This window comes from Phyllobates terribilis, unplaced genomic scaffold, assembly GCF_046119375.1.
Source record: "Phyllobates terribilis strain yellow unplaced genomic scaffold, ASM4611937v1 Scaffold_4__5_contigs__length_816908805, whole genome shotgun sequence".
NCBI lineage: Eukaryota > Metazoa > Chordata > Amphibia > Anura > Dendrobatidae > Phyllobates > Phyllobates terribilis.
Genome location: NW_027362764.1, coordinates 138,064,169 through 138,080,519, shown reverse-complemented (window position 1 = coordinate 138,080,519; position 16,351 = coordinate 138,064,169).

Sequence of the window (16,351 nt, the reverse complement as noted above, 5' to 3'; positions counted from 1 at the left end):
AGCCGTTCGATGAACACGAACGATTTGAAAAAAATCCGGCTGTTCGAGGTTATGTTCGATAACTGTTCGTGCACCAAAATCGTAACTGGATTTTTTCACAGTAATGCTGTTAATCAATGTTAATACACAGTTTGAGTGTACAGCGGGGTGGGGGGAGGGGCAGGGCATGGATCTCTGCAGAAATAATGAAGATCTCCATTTTTTTTTCTTTCCCGCATTTACAGTGGGGAGGTGCAGTCTGTCAGCCTATCAGCAGCGCACACACGGAGCGAAGTGCTTTTTTTCACACAAGCAAGGGCATATGTCATTGGCTGTGTATGTCACATGTCCTTGCCCTATAAGACCCAGCCATTTTCCCCGTCGCCACCATTTTCTCACTGCTGCAGCTGAGTGTTAGACGGCACTGCTGCTGCTGTTAGCGCTATATTGTGTAACTGTGAATTGCAAGCAAATTTTCTCTTAAATAGACAGAAAGGTTTAGGGAGTAGGGACTAGTTTGTAATTACAGCCCTTTTGAGGGCTAGGTTACAGCAGTTCCTAGCACTTTTTGCCAGGCAGGTCTGTGCCAGTGCTGTGCAAGTGTTTTTCACAGCATTTGGCTAAATCTAGCTAAGTAAATCCTTTTGGGACTCTTGCAGTGTGTGTTAGTCAGTGGAGTAGCCTATCTGTGTTGCAAGCTACACCACCTGTGTATGTAATACGAATTTTTTACTGCACCAAGCCAAGTAAAACATTTTGGGCATAGTAGCAGTGTGTGTTACTCATTGTATTAGGCCATCTATACCAAGCTCCACTAGCTTTGAAATTAATAATAATTTTTAGCTGCATCTAGCCCGGAAAATAATTTTGGGCCTTTAGCAGTGTGTGGTACTCATTCTATTAGGCCATCTATACTAAGCTCCACCAGCTTTGAAATTAATAATAATTTTTAGCTGCATCTAGCCCGGAAAATAATTTTGGGCATAGTAGCAGTGTGTGGTACTCATTGTATTAGGCCATCTATACCAAGCTCCACCAGCTTTGAAATTAATAATAATTTTTAGTTGCATCTAGCCCGGAAAATAATTTTGGGCATAGTAGCAGTGTGTGGTACTCATTGTATTAGGCCATCTATACCAAGCTCCACCAGCTTTGAAATTAATAATAAATTTTAGCTGCATCTAGCCCGGAAAATAATTTTGGGCATAGTAGCAGTGTGTGGTTCTCATTGCATTAGGCCATCTATACCAAGCTCCACCAGCTTTGAAATTAAAAATAATTTTTAGCTGCATCTAGCCCGGAAAATAATTTTGGGCATAGTAGCGGTGTGTGGTACTCATTGTATTAGGCCATCTATACTGAGCTCCACCAGCTTTGAAATTAATAATAATTTTTAGCTGCATCTAGCCCGGAAAATAATTTTGGGCATAGTAGCAGTGTGTGGTACTCATTGTATTAGGCCATCTATACCAAGCTCCACCAGCTTTGAAATTAATAATAATTTTTAGTTGCATCTAGCCCGGAAAATAATTTTGGGCATAGTAGCAGTGTGTGGTACTCATTGTATTAGGCCATCTATACCAAGCTCCACCAGCTTTGAAATTAATAATAAATTTTAGCTGCATCTAGCCCGGAAAATAATTTTGGGCATAGTAGCAGTGGGTGGTACTCATTGCATTAGGCCATCTATACCAAGCTCCACCAGCTTTGAAATTAAAAATAATTTTTAGCTGCATCTAGCCCGGAAAATAATTTTGGGCATAGTAGCAGTGTGTGGTACTCATTGTATTAGGCCATCTATACTGAGCTCCACCAGCTTTGAAATTAATAATAATTTTTAGCTGCATCTAGCCCGGAAAATAATTTTGGGCATAGTAGCAGTGTATGGTACTCATTGTACTAGGCCATCTATACCAAGCTCCACCAGCTTTGAAATTAATAATAATTTTTAGTTGCATCTAGCCCGGAAAATAATTTTGGGCCTGTAGCAGTGTGTGGTACTCATTGTATTAGGCCATCTATACCAAGCTCCACCAGCTTTGAAATTAATAATAATTTTTAGCTGCATCTAGCCCGGAAAATAATTTTGAGCATAGTAGCAGTGTGTGGTACTCATTGTATTAGGCCATCTATGCCAAGCTCCACCAGCTTTGAAATTAATAATAATTTTTAGCTGCATCTAGCCCGGAAAATAATTTTTCTTCCCAATAGTGGCAGCAATAGAAATATGGGGCGCGCACCTGGCTAACAAAAATATACGCTTCATAAAAAAAAACACCAGCCTAGCGCACTGCATTAATAAGATGGCATCATCGTCTCTCCCAGTGCTAGGCCTACTACGCCGGCTAGCATTCCTGTGCCTAAAACACAATGTATGGGTCCGCGCTAGCCACGATGCTGAGGGGTTTAACGCTGCTGCTAACGCTTTATCACAATTCAATTGGCAGATTTTCACAGAGCTCCTCCCCAACATCCACCCATCGGGCAACAGTTGCCCACCCTCCCTATGGGATCTAGTGGCGAATAGTTGATGCCATTAATCAGAGCGTCAGTTGCCCCGTCGACGTGGCAAGCATACGGTAAGGCATGGGAAGCGTGGACATGACTAGTAGCAGGCAGACAGGTTGACCAATGTGAACAAGCCAGATTACAAGTCACCATAGAATTTCTCCACCAGCTAATGATGAGGGGCATATCAGGGGCGTCAGCGCAGCGGTGTCTGACCGGAGTAGCATTTCACTTCCAACTACTGAATTGGGGAGAAGTGACAAAGAGATTCATCATCAGACAATCCATAAAAGGGTGGAAAAGGGGTCAGCCAAGTCAGAAGTGTAGACGTCCCGTCCCGTGTCACTAAAACTGATTTCTAACATCATATCCCTAACACCATTAACATGACACTCACAATTTGAAGCAACACTATTGTCTACTGCATTTGCGATCGCTTTCTTTGGGTCGCTGTGCATAAGCGAATTAGTCCCTCAATCCAAAATTACCACCAGTGGAGGCTTATTACACCAGGACGTAGTCATAGCCAATAATGCAATACGTCTACGCATACGCAAATCGAAAAAAGTTCCAGTGGGCAGGGGCACTTGGGTACTTCTACAACCCACAAACGGTACACTGAGTCGGGTAACAATAGTAAAAACATATATAACCATCAGATCACAAAGTAATTTCTTCCTATCACACATTGATGGAACGCCATTATCAAGATACCCATTCCAAGCTATATTTAATAAATGCCTAACATCGGCAGGGAACCACCCCAAAGATTACGGGACACACTCATTCTGCATAGGCGCGGCCACGGATGCAGCAAGAGCAGGACTGTCAGAAACGGAAGTTCAGAGGATAGGGAGATGGCGATCCATGTGTTTGGCGAGATACATAAGACCGGACTTGTTATCCTAACGTGGTTTGTTTCTTTTACAGGTGATGCTAAGCCAACAGTGTGGGTGATAGGCCACTCGTATATATATTGGGCAGAAAAAAGGGCGAAAGTTCACCCAGGCGGGAGGAAATTAGAGTTTCATAACACATATTTCAACTGGAGAGGTATTAGAGGCCTGCTATGGCCACAGGTACTAATGGAGGTAATCAAGGTAGGGAGAGAGGCAAGAGGTCCGGTCATCTTAGTTATACAGGCCGGGGTAAACGACCTAGGTCATCACAAGAGCGCATAACTAATGGCAATAATGAAACTAGACACTGAGCGCTTCAGAGAATTTTTCACAAAACTAACTATAGTATGGTCAGAGATTGTGCCGATAGCGGTATGGCAAGGTGAGCGAGACATCACGGCCATCGAACAGACAAGGCGGGTAATAAATATTCGGATGGCAAAATTTAGAAGAGACAGAGGCGGTGTAGTGATACGACACCGACAACTGGAAGGAGATAAAGCAGGCCTCATACGGCCTGACGGTGTTCACTTAATGGATATTGGACTGGACATATTCCTGTCAGGACTCCAGGACGGAGTGGAAGAAGCGTTAAGAGTGATGGATGGGGGTCAGAGTCCTGCATACGAGGACGCAGGATCCTCCGTGGCCTGGAAATAGAAAGGACATGTTGGAGAGTTTCACTTGTTGGCCAACTTGCCGGTGTGGAGACACAGGGCATGCTGCAACAAGTTGAATTATTTTAGAAATAAAATGCCTTTCTAATGGAATGAGTATAAAGAGTTAATAAAGCTGTGACCGATCCTCACCCATCCAGTTGTAAGAGTTACATTATTGTATTGTCAAAGAAAGGGGGGCGGTAGGGGGACTGAGCGTCTGGGTTTGGTTGGGGGTCCCCACAGTCTGCCTAGGCTAGATGCAGTTAAAAATTCTTATTAGATACACAGGCGGTGCAGCTTGCTTCGCAGCTGGGCTACTACGCCCAAAGTATTGCCTAGGCTAGATGCAGTTAAAAATTCTACGCTGACTAGCAGACACTGAAGCTTTGGAGCAGACCTCTGAGTAAACAGCTCTTCAGACTCAACCATCTGTGTTACCCCAAGCCATAGTGTATGTAGTTTCTTACGGTTAAAAGGGGGGGGAGCGACCCAACCCACCTGGAATTGACGATGCCAACGTCACGTAAAACACAGCAAGGGGACTCCAAAAAGCGTCTCCATTTTTTCAAAAAATTGTGGCACAGACACCACTTAAGTGGCATCAATTGCCCCAGAGTTGCTTAAAATGGTTGGTGAGGTGATTTTACCAAATCCTCAAGCTTTTAGTCTCCCCAGGATGACACAGGGGTAGAAAAATCCTTGCGGATCCATGATTTGTTCATCTTTATGAACGTGAGTCTCAGTGAACAGCCGCGTGCGCTTATCTGTCAGCACACCACCAGCAGCGCTGAACACACGTTCAGAGAGAAAGCTGGCTGCAGGGCATGACAAGATCTCCAAGGCGTGAGTGGCGAGCTCCGGACATTTTTCCAGATTAGAAGCCCAAAATGAGCAAGGGTCCAGTGACACAGTCATGGCTTCGATGTTCACTTGGAGATACTCCTGTACCACCCTCTCTAAGCGTTGACTATGTGTCAGACTTCTTGTCTCCTGTGGCCTTGCAAAGGATGGTCTAAAAAAGTGGTGAAACGATTCCACAAAATTGCTGTTACCAGCAGATACTGTGTTACTGTTACGGTTTGAGTGATGAAGATCGAGTCGACAGTCCCACGGTTGGCAAGTTAGAATTGTGAGATTCACTACGTGCACCACTGGTGTTTTGTGGAAAAGCACATGTAAGATTCTGCAACAGCCTCTGCTGATACTCCTGCATGCGTGAATCCCTTTCTATGGCAGGAATTATTTCGGCAAATTTACTTTTGTACCGGGGATCTAAGAGTGTGGCAACCCAGTAGTCGGCATTACTTCGAATTCTGACAATCTGAGGGTCATGTTGAAGGTAGTGCAGCAAGAAGGCACTCATGTGTCTTGCGCATCCAGGAGGACCAAGTCCTTGTTGTGCTGGTAGCGAGGTAAGAATCATGCTTCCCTCCTCTGCCCTCTCCCCCCAACCTCGCACAACAGAAATGTGATCAAGGTCTCCCTCATCTGATGAGTCTTCCATGCCCATCGCCAGTTCGTCCTCCATTTCTTCCTCGGCTCCTGCACCTTCCTCAACAGTTTGGCTGCTACCATGCGCCCTGGTTAATCCCTCTCCCCCACCCTCCCATGCCTGCCAACTTGGTGCTGCCAACCGTGTGGACCTTGGAGATGTTATCCCTTCCGCATACGACTCCTCCTCTACTTCCTCCACCTCCTCTTGTCCCACCACCTGACTCCGAATTCTGTTTAACGTGTGCTCCAGCATGTAAATCACCGGAATACTCATGCTGATAATGGCATCTTCAGCACAAAACATCTTCGTCGCCATTTCAAAACTGTGCAGAAGGGTGCATAGGTCCCTGATCTGAGACCACTCCTGCAGCGTGATTTTCCCCACCTCTGGATCTCGTTGGCCCAGGCTATACGTCAGAACGTATTGCACCAGGGCTTGTTGGTGCTGCCACAGTCGCTGCAACATGTGCAGAGTTGAATTCCACCGTGTCGGCACATCGCATTTCAGCCAGTGAACTGGCAGGCCCAACGACTTCTGCAGAGATGTAAGTCGTTAAGCTGCGGGATGCGAACGGCGGAAGTGAGCACACAGCGACCATGCCCTCTGCAGAAAGCCATCTAGTCCGGGATAGTGGGCTAAAAATTGCTGGACAACCAGGTTCAACACGTGAGCCATACAAGGCATGTGTGTGACATTGCCCTGGCGAAGGGTCACACCCAGGTTTGCAGCATTGACGCACATGGCCTTCCCTGGTTGCAGGTCCAGTGGAGACAACCATTCATGAAAGTTGGTCTCCAGAGCTGACCACAACTCCTCAGCTGTGTGACTCACATTTCCCAAACATTTCAAAGTAAACACCGCCTGATGCCGTTGAGCCCTGCTGCCAGCATAGTAAGGAGGTGTGCAGGATTCCTTCTGCGCAGTTAGAAAGTAGGTGGCATTACCAGACAGGCTTTGGGTGCAGGTGGAGGGCTGAGAGTAGGTTGAGGAGGCAGAAGCAGTGGAGACACTTCTAGATAAAGAGGATTGACGCACAACTCGTGGGGACGGCAAGACTTGGACAGCAGCCCCTTGTCCTGCTGTCACCATAGTTACCCAGTACCCAGTCAGCGACATGTAACGCCCCTGTCCATGCCTACTCGTCCAAGTGTCTGTGGTGAAATGCACCCTGTCACACACAGAGTTTCTCAAAGAAGCGGTGATGTTGTGTGCGACATGCTGGTGGAGCGCAGGCACACCTTTCTTTGAGAAGTAGTGCCAACTGGGCTTCTGGTACTGGGGCACTGCGACGGACATAAGGTCTCGAAAATCCTCTGTGTCCACCAGGCGGAAAGGCAGCATTTCTGTAGCCAACAGCTTGCAGATGGTGAAATTCAACTTCTTAGCTTCGTCATTGCTAGGAGGAAATGGTCTTTTACGTGTCCACATCTGAGGGACCGAGGGCTGGCTGTTGTGCTTAGACGGGGTTGAGTAGGGTGTCCCCAGCAAACTGCCAGTCTGTGAGGAAGATGCAGGCGGAAAAGTTAGGTTGCCTTGATCCAAAAGTGGTGCTCTCGATGTCGGAGAGCGCTCAACACCAGCTGGTGTTTCCACTTCCAAATGAAATAATGACCTGCCAATCACACTGGCTGTTGCGGGTAAAGAGGTGGCAGGTCTGCATCCAAAAACATGTGTGACTGCTGTCCCCCCAGTCACAGAGGATGAAGAGGCCACGGATGCACAAGATGGGGCAGACGGTGGTTGGCCCGGCCGGCTAGGCTGCATTGTAGCACAGTGAGCTTCCCACTGCAACTTATGCTTCATATCCATGTGACGGTTCATGCATGAAGTACTCAAACTATGGATTTTTTGGCCTCTACTTAGCTTTTGGTGACAAATATTACAGATAACACGAGTTGGGTCATACTTATCGATCTGAAAAAATGCCCAGGCTATGCAAGGCTTAGAGCCCATGCGACCTGAAGAGCCACCACGACTTGTGGTCAAAGGCAGAGTTGTGGTTGAGGATGCAGTTGTTGACGTGCTTCCAGTACTCCGTCTCTGTCCAGGAAGGCGCAACCTAACCTCATCGTCAATAGCATCCTCCTCCACTTCCTCTGCTGACCTCATCGACTGGCTGACTGTGAGTTGACAGTAAGTGGGATCTCCAACCTCGTCATCATCACCCTGTGTGTTCTCACACCCGTCGTCCTCAGAGCCAACCTCTTCCTGCCCTGACAGAAAAGTCAAGTTGTCGCTCCAATCAGGTATTTGAGTTTCATCATTGTCTCCACCAACAGGAGTTACAGTTTGGGAATGAGGGTCTACATTATGCTCAGAACCTTCTTCATCTGGTCCTGTATCCGACTCATAAAGATTCTGGGCATCAGTGTAGATCATTTCCTCGTCTGGATTAACAGAAGCTCTGGAGCAGACCTCCGTTTCCCAGGCTATAGTATGAGTAAACAGCTGTGCAGACTCAACCATCTGTGTTACCCCATACTCAGACGGGCAGCTGGAGACTTGGGAGCTGTGAGGAAGCAAGTGCGATTGGGGTGACACCTCTGAGGACTGGAGTATTTGTGATGTTGAAGTTGAGGTAGAGGAGAGCCCACTTGAAGGAGCACTTGATATCCGTTGAAGCACCTGCTGTTTTTGTGCCTCATCTGGAATTTGTAGCAATGGGCGTGTCCGTAAGAAAGGGATCGTATCACATTGTCCTCGAAAAGAAGTAGACATCTTAGTTTGGCTGGAAGATGGTCTTTCTTCTGCAGATGTTACTCCCCCCCCCACTGCGGGGGGGCTCGACCCACCAGCAGACAGGCACCAGTATTGGGAGAGTGGGGCTGGCCATCAGGGTCCATTGCGGCTCTGGCACAAACCCGGCAATACGGAGGTCGCACGGGCAGGAACGGACAGGCCGTGTCGGCTTCGCACTCCAGCGTAGTCCCTCTGCCCGCTCGCGCCCGTAACCTCAAAGGGATGCGCAAGCGGCTTTTCTTCCCAGGGCTGTTCCCCGCCCAGCAGGAACGTGGGGGAGCTCAGGTCTGCCTTCCACTGTACTCCCTTACTTCCCTCACCCTCTTTCCTTCTTCCGTTTTCCATCTAACCCCTTGGCTCTGTGGTGTCCGCTCTGCCTCCAGCTCTCTCCTTCTCACAGGTGGACTACCGCGTGTATTCACACTGTGGTGAATCTTTTGGGCCCAGGCATAAGAAGTTGTTGAGGTAATGGATAATATGTGCCCCCTTAGAAAAGTCCATTACAACCCATTCGAGGAAGCAACTTAATGCCTCAAATAGTGAGCAGGATCTGGACCACCCCATGGACAAGCAGCGATCTATATAGTATGCTCCTTCCCAGAAGCAGCCCAATAGGTGGACACTATTCGGAGGCACAGGGAGAAAGTAACCGGAATGCCGCATCGATGTCTGTTTTGGCCATTAGGGTGACCCTTCCCAACTTCTTGATCCGCCTGATTGCCTTGTCAAAGGATATACAGTATATACTACTGTACTTGGTTCTGCGTCGATGTTGTCGTTTACTGACCTGCCCCTTGGATATGACAAATGGTGGATTAGTCCGAATGTATTGGGTTCCGTTTTTGGCACAACTCACAACGGGGATACCACTACGTCTTGTAAGGAAAGTGTTCTGAATGGAACCGCAATTCTACCTAAAGATATTTCTTTTTATAATTTTCTTGTCACGACGTCTGGGTGTTGGTAGGCTGATTTTAGATTTTTACTCCAGCCTTTCTTGATTTTAGAAGGGCATGACATGCCTAGATCTGTCTCCCCCTCCTTTTACCCCTCCACCTCTTTTCTTTTCGCATGACTATATGTACTTGTCACTTTTCCATGTGTTAGTTGTGTCTTCTGAGCAGTTTGTCAGCTTTTGGACACCTTTGAAGGTGTTTTCTATGTGTTTCTATGTGTTTTTGTTTGCCTGCCATTGGTTTTAACGGTGTTCGACGGTGTTCGACGAACAGTTCGACGAACAGTTCGGCGAACATACCGGTGTTCGACGAACGGAACCGAGCCCGAACACTACGGGGGTGGCTCAACACTAGTCAGGAGAGATTTATTTCCCCTAACATGAGGCAATAAGCATCTGCCTCATGGGGATTTTGCCTTCCTCTGGATCAAGATATTTGGTTGAAGGTTGGATTTGATGAACCTGTGTCTTTTTTCAACCTTAGCAAAACTGAAACTATATGCTGCCTCCCCTTTCAGATCATTTGTATGGAGCTTCATGGTTGTGTTAGTTGAAAGAAATGTTGATGTAAAACTGTACTTTCTTGCATCTCTATTTTCACCAGTATAATTTCAACTGCTCCTTACAGAGAACTATTATAGCATCACATTCACATGCAGTCACTGGTGAAATTGTAACAAGAAAAAATCACAATGATCTCATAATCTGGCTGAAAACTGCTGGGATGTTTTACTTTTTTCCTAATGCAAAGAGTGAAATCTAAGGTTGCATTACTGGAAAACCTCAGTGTGTGCGTGACATTTATTAAAATCATGAGATTCTCCATTCAATAACTTGCTGGAACAGCCTGGCCTGGGCAAGTTGGTAATTGTGCTGTTATTCACCTGCCTCGGGACCAGCAACGGGCTCTGCTCCTTCCCCAAATAATTGCCTCCTTTTGCTGTAGTCCATGCCGGGTTTTTCAATTAATTCATCCAACTCCTTTACAACACTCAACACCCTATTAAGGGTGTTGAGTGTTGCCCGGAACCCCAACACCACTGATCCTGAGGACCTTCTACTTAGTGCCCTCCCGGAACCTCCACTCCCGGGTGCTGAAGCCAGGAACCTCCTGCTCGGTTCCCTTCTGGAGCCTCCACCTTCGGCACCTGAGTGGGTGTACAGCACGCCGGCCTTCGATTGGTCCGCCCGGTTCAGGGACCAGCAGCCGCGCCCGCTACTCCCGACACCAGCCCCTGGTGGGGTTCCCGCAGGAGACCCAAGCCAAAGCCCTGCAGAGGAAGGAGTTCTGCAGAAGGGAGCTCCAGCAGCTGGAAAAGGAGCGGCGCGCTCGGCGGGCGCGTTGTGAGTGACTGGAGGCCTAGAACAAGGCCGCAAAGGCTCAAGCCCGTCAGGCAGAGTCTGCCCACCCCAGCCCCCGTAAAGAAGGACTCATGGTGAAGTTCGACCTGAAGGCTGGGTGGGGCTTCATTGGAGATCCCAACTTCGCAAGGGACATTTTTGTTAACCGGCGGGATGTTGAGCCAGAGCTGGAACAAGGCCATCCCGACCGGAATCTGTACCCCGGTGACCGTATCACTTACACCCGGCACCACGGGGAACGCGGGTGGTACGCCCTCCAAGTGTACCGTGTGATCGAGGACACACCCCCGCAGGACAGAGCTGATGATCCGGCTGGGTCCAGCAAGAATCAGGAATACCCCAGGCGGGGACCCCATTACTAAGTACAGTAAGTGGGATTGGACATTATGTAAATAGTCACCCGTAAGGGTACCACCAGTTTTTGTTTTAGTGTGTCTTCATAATTACCCGTCAGGGTATACAGACTTCAGGCTGAGGACTGTGTGCAGCCGAGAACTGATATTGTACATAGTTCTGCACTTCTTAAAGTGCTTCCTATTGGTTTTATAAGTGCAATCAAGTGACCTCAGAAGAAAAACCTGTTTGGCGTGGCGGAAGACGTGGTCCAGCACCAGGATCACTTATGCACTGCAGCCACGCCCAGGGCCTACGTTGAGGGTTTGCGGACGGGTCCCTCATGCTGCTACCTTTGCACTCTTTTACCAGTAAAAGGACACCCTGTTACAGAATGTTATTAAAAAAAAGTGTTTATAATGTTTGGTAAATGTAACCAGTAACATTAAAGTGAAATACCTCCCATAAAGGGAAGATAGTTTTATAATCTTATATGCGAATGCATTCTTAAAAATTTTGCATGTCTAATTTACCGTGTTTTGCTCAGTTCCAGCCCGCGGACGTGCTGTGTTTTACCAGGGGGGAGTATGGCGCCCCTGAGGGTTCAGTCGCCATGGAGGTACTGCACCTCACCCAGAGGTGTGGTGTCTCCTTCTCTCAGGTAAGGAAGGAGTGCAGCCGGGAACCCCAATACCTGCATCCAACACTACACTGCTCCAGGCCGACAGGAAGGGCAAGATGCATGTGCACAGTGCAGAGCCCTGTCCCTGGCTGGAGTGGGGGGAACCCAAAGGTATGGGGAACCAGTAGTGGGTGGAGGAAGCAGTTTAGGGAAGCACCATAGTGGTAGGTATATAAAGGGAAGCCATCTTAGGTGGCAGAGAGATCAGTCAGTGAGGGGAGAGAGTGAAGACAGTCTGGGAGCAGAGTCTCCTTAGGAGCTCTGCTCCACAAGTAGGGCCCAGTCCTAGAGGCCCAGGAGGGGAGCAGAGGAGTAGGCTCCGTTCTAGTAAAGGGATCCCAGGGGGTACGGTGAGTGGAGGATGGCACCCGTATGCCCCGCATCTGTCAGAAGACAGAGGGATCGTAGGCCGCAAGAAGGGGACCGGCCCCTGGACCAGCCGTGTTACTCCAGGTCGCGGCTGGAAAAACCGGAGGCTTCTGGCTTTTATAGCTCAGTTGCCAAAGCCTCATTCTAATCTCCGTGAGGGTCAAGCAGGTCCGGGAACTCCAGAAAGACAGGAGGGACTTCAGAGCACCCGAGCAGGATTAAGAGTGGGGAAGCGCAGGGCAGGAGGGAGAAGACCCAGCGTGAAGACGGTCTAGAGAGGAACACAAGAAAGCGGGGTTCTGTCAGGTGCTCCTAAACTACCTGAGGAAGAGCTGAACCCCTGTTCTGATGAACGCAGCGCGACGTGGGAGGCTGTAAGCTGGACAGTACAACCTGAGGAAATTAACAACTGTGAGTAAAGACTCGGATGACTGCACCACATTGCCTCCGTCCATTATTTCAGCTGCGCCATCTTCCCCCTGCACTACAATGCCCAGCGCAACCGACTCTATCTACACTGCCCTGGAGCTAGCTCTTCCTGTGGAGAGCCACACCATCCCTGCTGCAGTAACATCAGCTTCAGAGGACTGCTCCGCAGCTGCAGCTCCCTTTGACCGCATTCCACAGGTGGCGTCACGAACACTTTACAAATCCCCTATAAATAATTCCCCTTTTTGTTGACTGCCCTGGGCCAAAGACCGGGCCAGCCACCGTGATATTCCCCCCCACCGCAATCCATAGGCCTGGCTGCCGAGTACCCCATGGCTCTGGGGGCGCGTCACTGACTCAGACAGTTATGTGTGTCTGTGTATTCAGAAAGCTTTACTTTAAAGGAGTTGTCCACTACTTGGACAACCCCTTTTCATACACCACACTTGACCCCGATAAAATAAAAAACCTTATATGTGGCACCCCAGGGGTCTGGTTTTCCACAGTAACAGCAATGTTATGTCTGAGAGCAGGTGGGAGGTCTCTTGGTCAGGGATCCTATGCATGCCACACCTCCTGCCCAGTCCTGGGAGGGGAAGAACTTCCCCTATATAAACCTAGGGCTGAGGCAGGGTGAGTGAGTAGAGAAGAAGCAGAGAAAAGAAGCAAATATAGGAAGAAACAACAGGAGCTCTGTGGGAGCAGTGTTACAAGGAGTCAGGGGCTGGCAGCTGCAGAGCTCGCCCTGACTGAGAAGTTATCACCGGACCCGGAGTCCGAGGCTGTGGGGACTAACTCCTATCCAGCAGCAGAAACCGACCGGCAGGGGATTGCAGGTCCTCTGGCCCAGAAACCCGAAGGCCCCGAGTCACCGGCCATACGGGTGAGCACCACACGGTACACTCAGGGACGTGGGCTACTTATACCCGCCTCTAGCAAGGTAGCCAGAAGAGTATCGTTAGTTTGGGAGGCCTACAACTCCGCCTGGCCAGGGGAGATCCCATCTGCTCAAGGACTGACCAGGCCCCAATCGCTAGCCAGTACTCCGGGAGGGTCTATCTTTGTCACCAGTAAAGACCCTGAACTACACAGTACCGTCTCCGAGTGGTTCCTGCTACCCCCATCATCCACGTCGGCTGCCCTGAGGCCATACCCCTCCCGTTGGGGGTTATACTATCACGCTGCACAATCCTACCACCGGCCTCAGCGGTCTGCCCTGCAGCAGCAGCTCCCTGGCTGCACTCAACGGGTGGCGTAGTCGTCCAACATCTACCGCTAAAACAGCGCCACTTAGTCTGACTCCCTGGGCACGGACCGGATCACCGCCACGAGACTACAACCCTCAACAGATCCGGCTCCGGGTAAGCTCCCGCGTGCGCAACGCAGCGCGACACAGGCCCAGGGGCGCGTCAACTTTTGGCGTAGTCGGCAGGATTTCGTGCCCGCAACCACCGGGTACTGCGTGCCTGAGAAAGAGACTTTTAAAACTTACCTGTGGTGAAGATTCCCGCCATCCGGCGCCATCTTCAGCCTTCTTCCCGCCATCGGTGAAGATTCCCGCCATCCGGCGCCATCTTCAGCCTTCTTCCCGCCATCCGTGAAGTTTTCCCGCCATCCGGCGCCATCTTCAGCCTTCTTCCCGCCATCCGTGGAGTTTTCCCGCCGTTGGACGCCATCTTGGGGACGCCGCGCGGGAAGAAGAGGGGCGTGGACTCCGAAAACGCGCGAGAACTGAAGCCCCGCCTCACGTCCGGACGTTGCGTAAGGTCCTGGAAGGAGCCCAGCAGACGCCGACGTCACAGGAGCGCGACGGAAGGTCCTCAACCCTGACGATCCACTGCGGAGCCGCGGCCTACGGAAGAGGATCATCGCAAGGTAGGCCACGGTCCACTAGGGGGGAGAAGGATGTCGGATACGGAGGAGAGCTTCACCGCTCCAACCCCCGCCAGCGCCACCGCTGTTGCGGTCATGCCTTTCACCATGCCCTATATCCCGGGGGCAGCCTGGCTACCCCAGTACTCAGGGGAGTCACATACCCTGCAGGACTTTAGAGAAAAACTGGATAGCCTCTTCCAGGTGTACCCCCTCACAGAAGAGCAAAAAGTAAGCATCCTGGTGGCCCAATTAACCGGGGCAGCCCAAAGGGAGGTAAAGTCCTGGCCACCTGGGGGGAGGACTGTCGCAGGGATACTAACCCGGCTGAGGGACACCTTTGATACCCGCACCTCAGCCGAGATCAAGCTTAGATTCTACGGGTGCAAACAGCGGGCACAGGAGAGTATAAGGGACTATGCCCTGAACCTACAAGAGGCCCTGAGAGCCATTAAGCAGACCGATCCTGACGGCGTGGGAGACGAGGACAGGCTGTTAACTGAACAATTTATAGAGGGTTTATATTGCAATGCCCACCGAACCCAGTTGCGGGCAATGGCCTTACAGGACCCTCATCTGGGATTTGCACAGTTCAAGGACAGAGCCATCCGGGTGCTCCGAGAACCAGCACCAGGTGGCGTTGTGACCCACAGACGCCCCACTACCACCTACCACCAGGAGGCGGCGCCCTTGTCGGCAGGGCCTGTGGGAGCTGATGCGCAGGCTTTGAATAATGACTCGGCTCCAGACCTGCACCATCAGGTCCGAGAGCTAGCTAAAAGCGTTGCTGCGCTAACCCGAACTGTGCAGTCTTTACAGGTTTCCACTCCAAGGAAGATCCAGCTGGCATCCGGACCGGAGGACATCCCGTGGCGTCGACCAAGGAGGACCCCACCGGCCAGAGGAAGACCCAGCGACCGATACAACGAGGACGGACAACCCATCTGCCGCCGCTGTAATCAACCCGGACATATGGCAAGGTACTGTCCTTTAAACTGGCACAACCTAGGGTAGAGGGCCAACCCCTAGGAAAAAGATCATCAGGCCCATCGAACTGGCGCGACAAATATGTGGGAGGACGTCCAGTCTTGCCTGTGGTACTGGATGGCATTCCTATGAGTGCCCTACTGGACACCGGGTCACAGGTCACCACCATCCCGTACGTGCTCTTCAAGCAGTACTGGAATGACTCGGATATTACCCGCTACCCTGACGACGACTTGAGTATCATCGCCAGCAATGGTCAGCCCGTGCCACAGATCGGATTTAAAGAGGTGACCATTAAAATTGGTAGAGTTGAACTGGCAGCACAGGGACTGATCATTGTAGACATTGACAAACACGAGAGTCACCCAAAGATAACTCTAGGAACTAATGTAATTGAAAATTGTCTTGCAGAGGTGATTTTCCTTTTACAGCAGGTTGCCAAGAACGCCAGCTCCGGCGAGCAGCGAGTGCTCCAAAAAGAGATCCGGGCACTGATGCGACGGCAACAGGTGGAACTCTCCGGCAGTGAGATTGGTAGCGTGAGAATGTGTGACCCTTTCCCTATTGCCATGCCCCCAAAAAGTGAAATGATGATTTGGTGCCGGGCAGCTATTGGTCTGAGAGGTAGAGATTACCAGGCAATGGTAGAACCAGTTTACTCAGACAGTAGGCCCACCATCTTGACAGCACGGGGGGTGGTTAATGTACGCCATGGGAGGGTGCCCGTTCGCATAATCAATATCGGGAAGAGGGAAGTGTACCTGCCCCGGTATGCCACGCTAGCCAAATTATATACCATTAACCAAAATGCTATACAATCTGTGGAACCCTTGCCTCCATCTCACCCGGAGGAAGGTAACGGCTCTAAGAAAACAATGGAGGACTGGTGTCAGCAACTACATTTGGGTACTGACTCCACTCCCTCACATCAGAAACAGGGAGTCTATCGGGTGGTTCAAGAGTACGAGAGAGTGTTTAGTAAACACCCGTTAGACTTCGGGCGAGTCAAGGGGGTAGAACACCACATCCCCACGGGAGACCATCCTCCCATAAAAGAGAGGTATCGACCCGTACCCCCTGCAC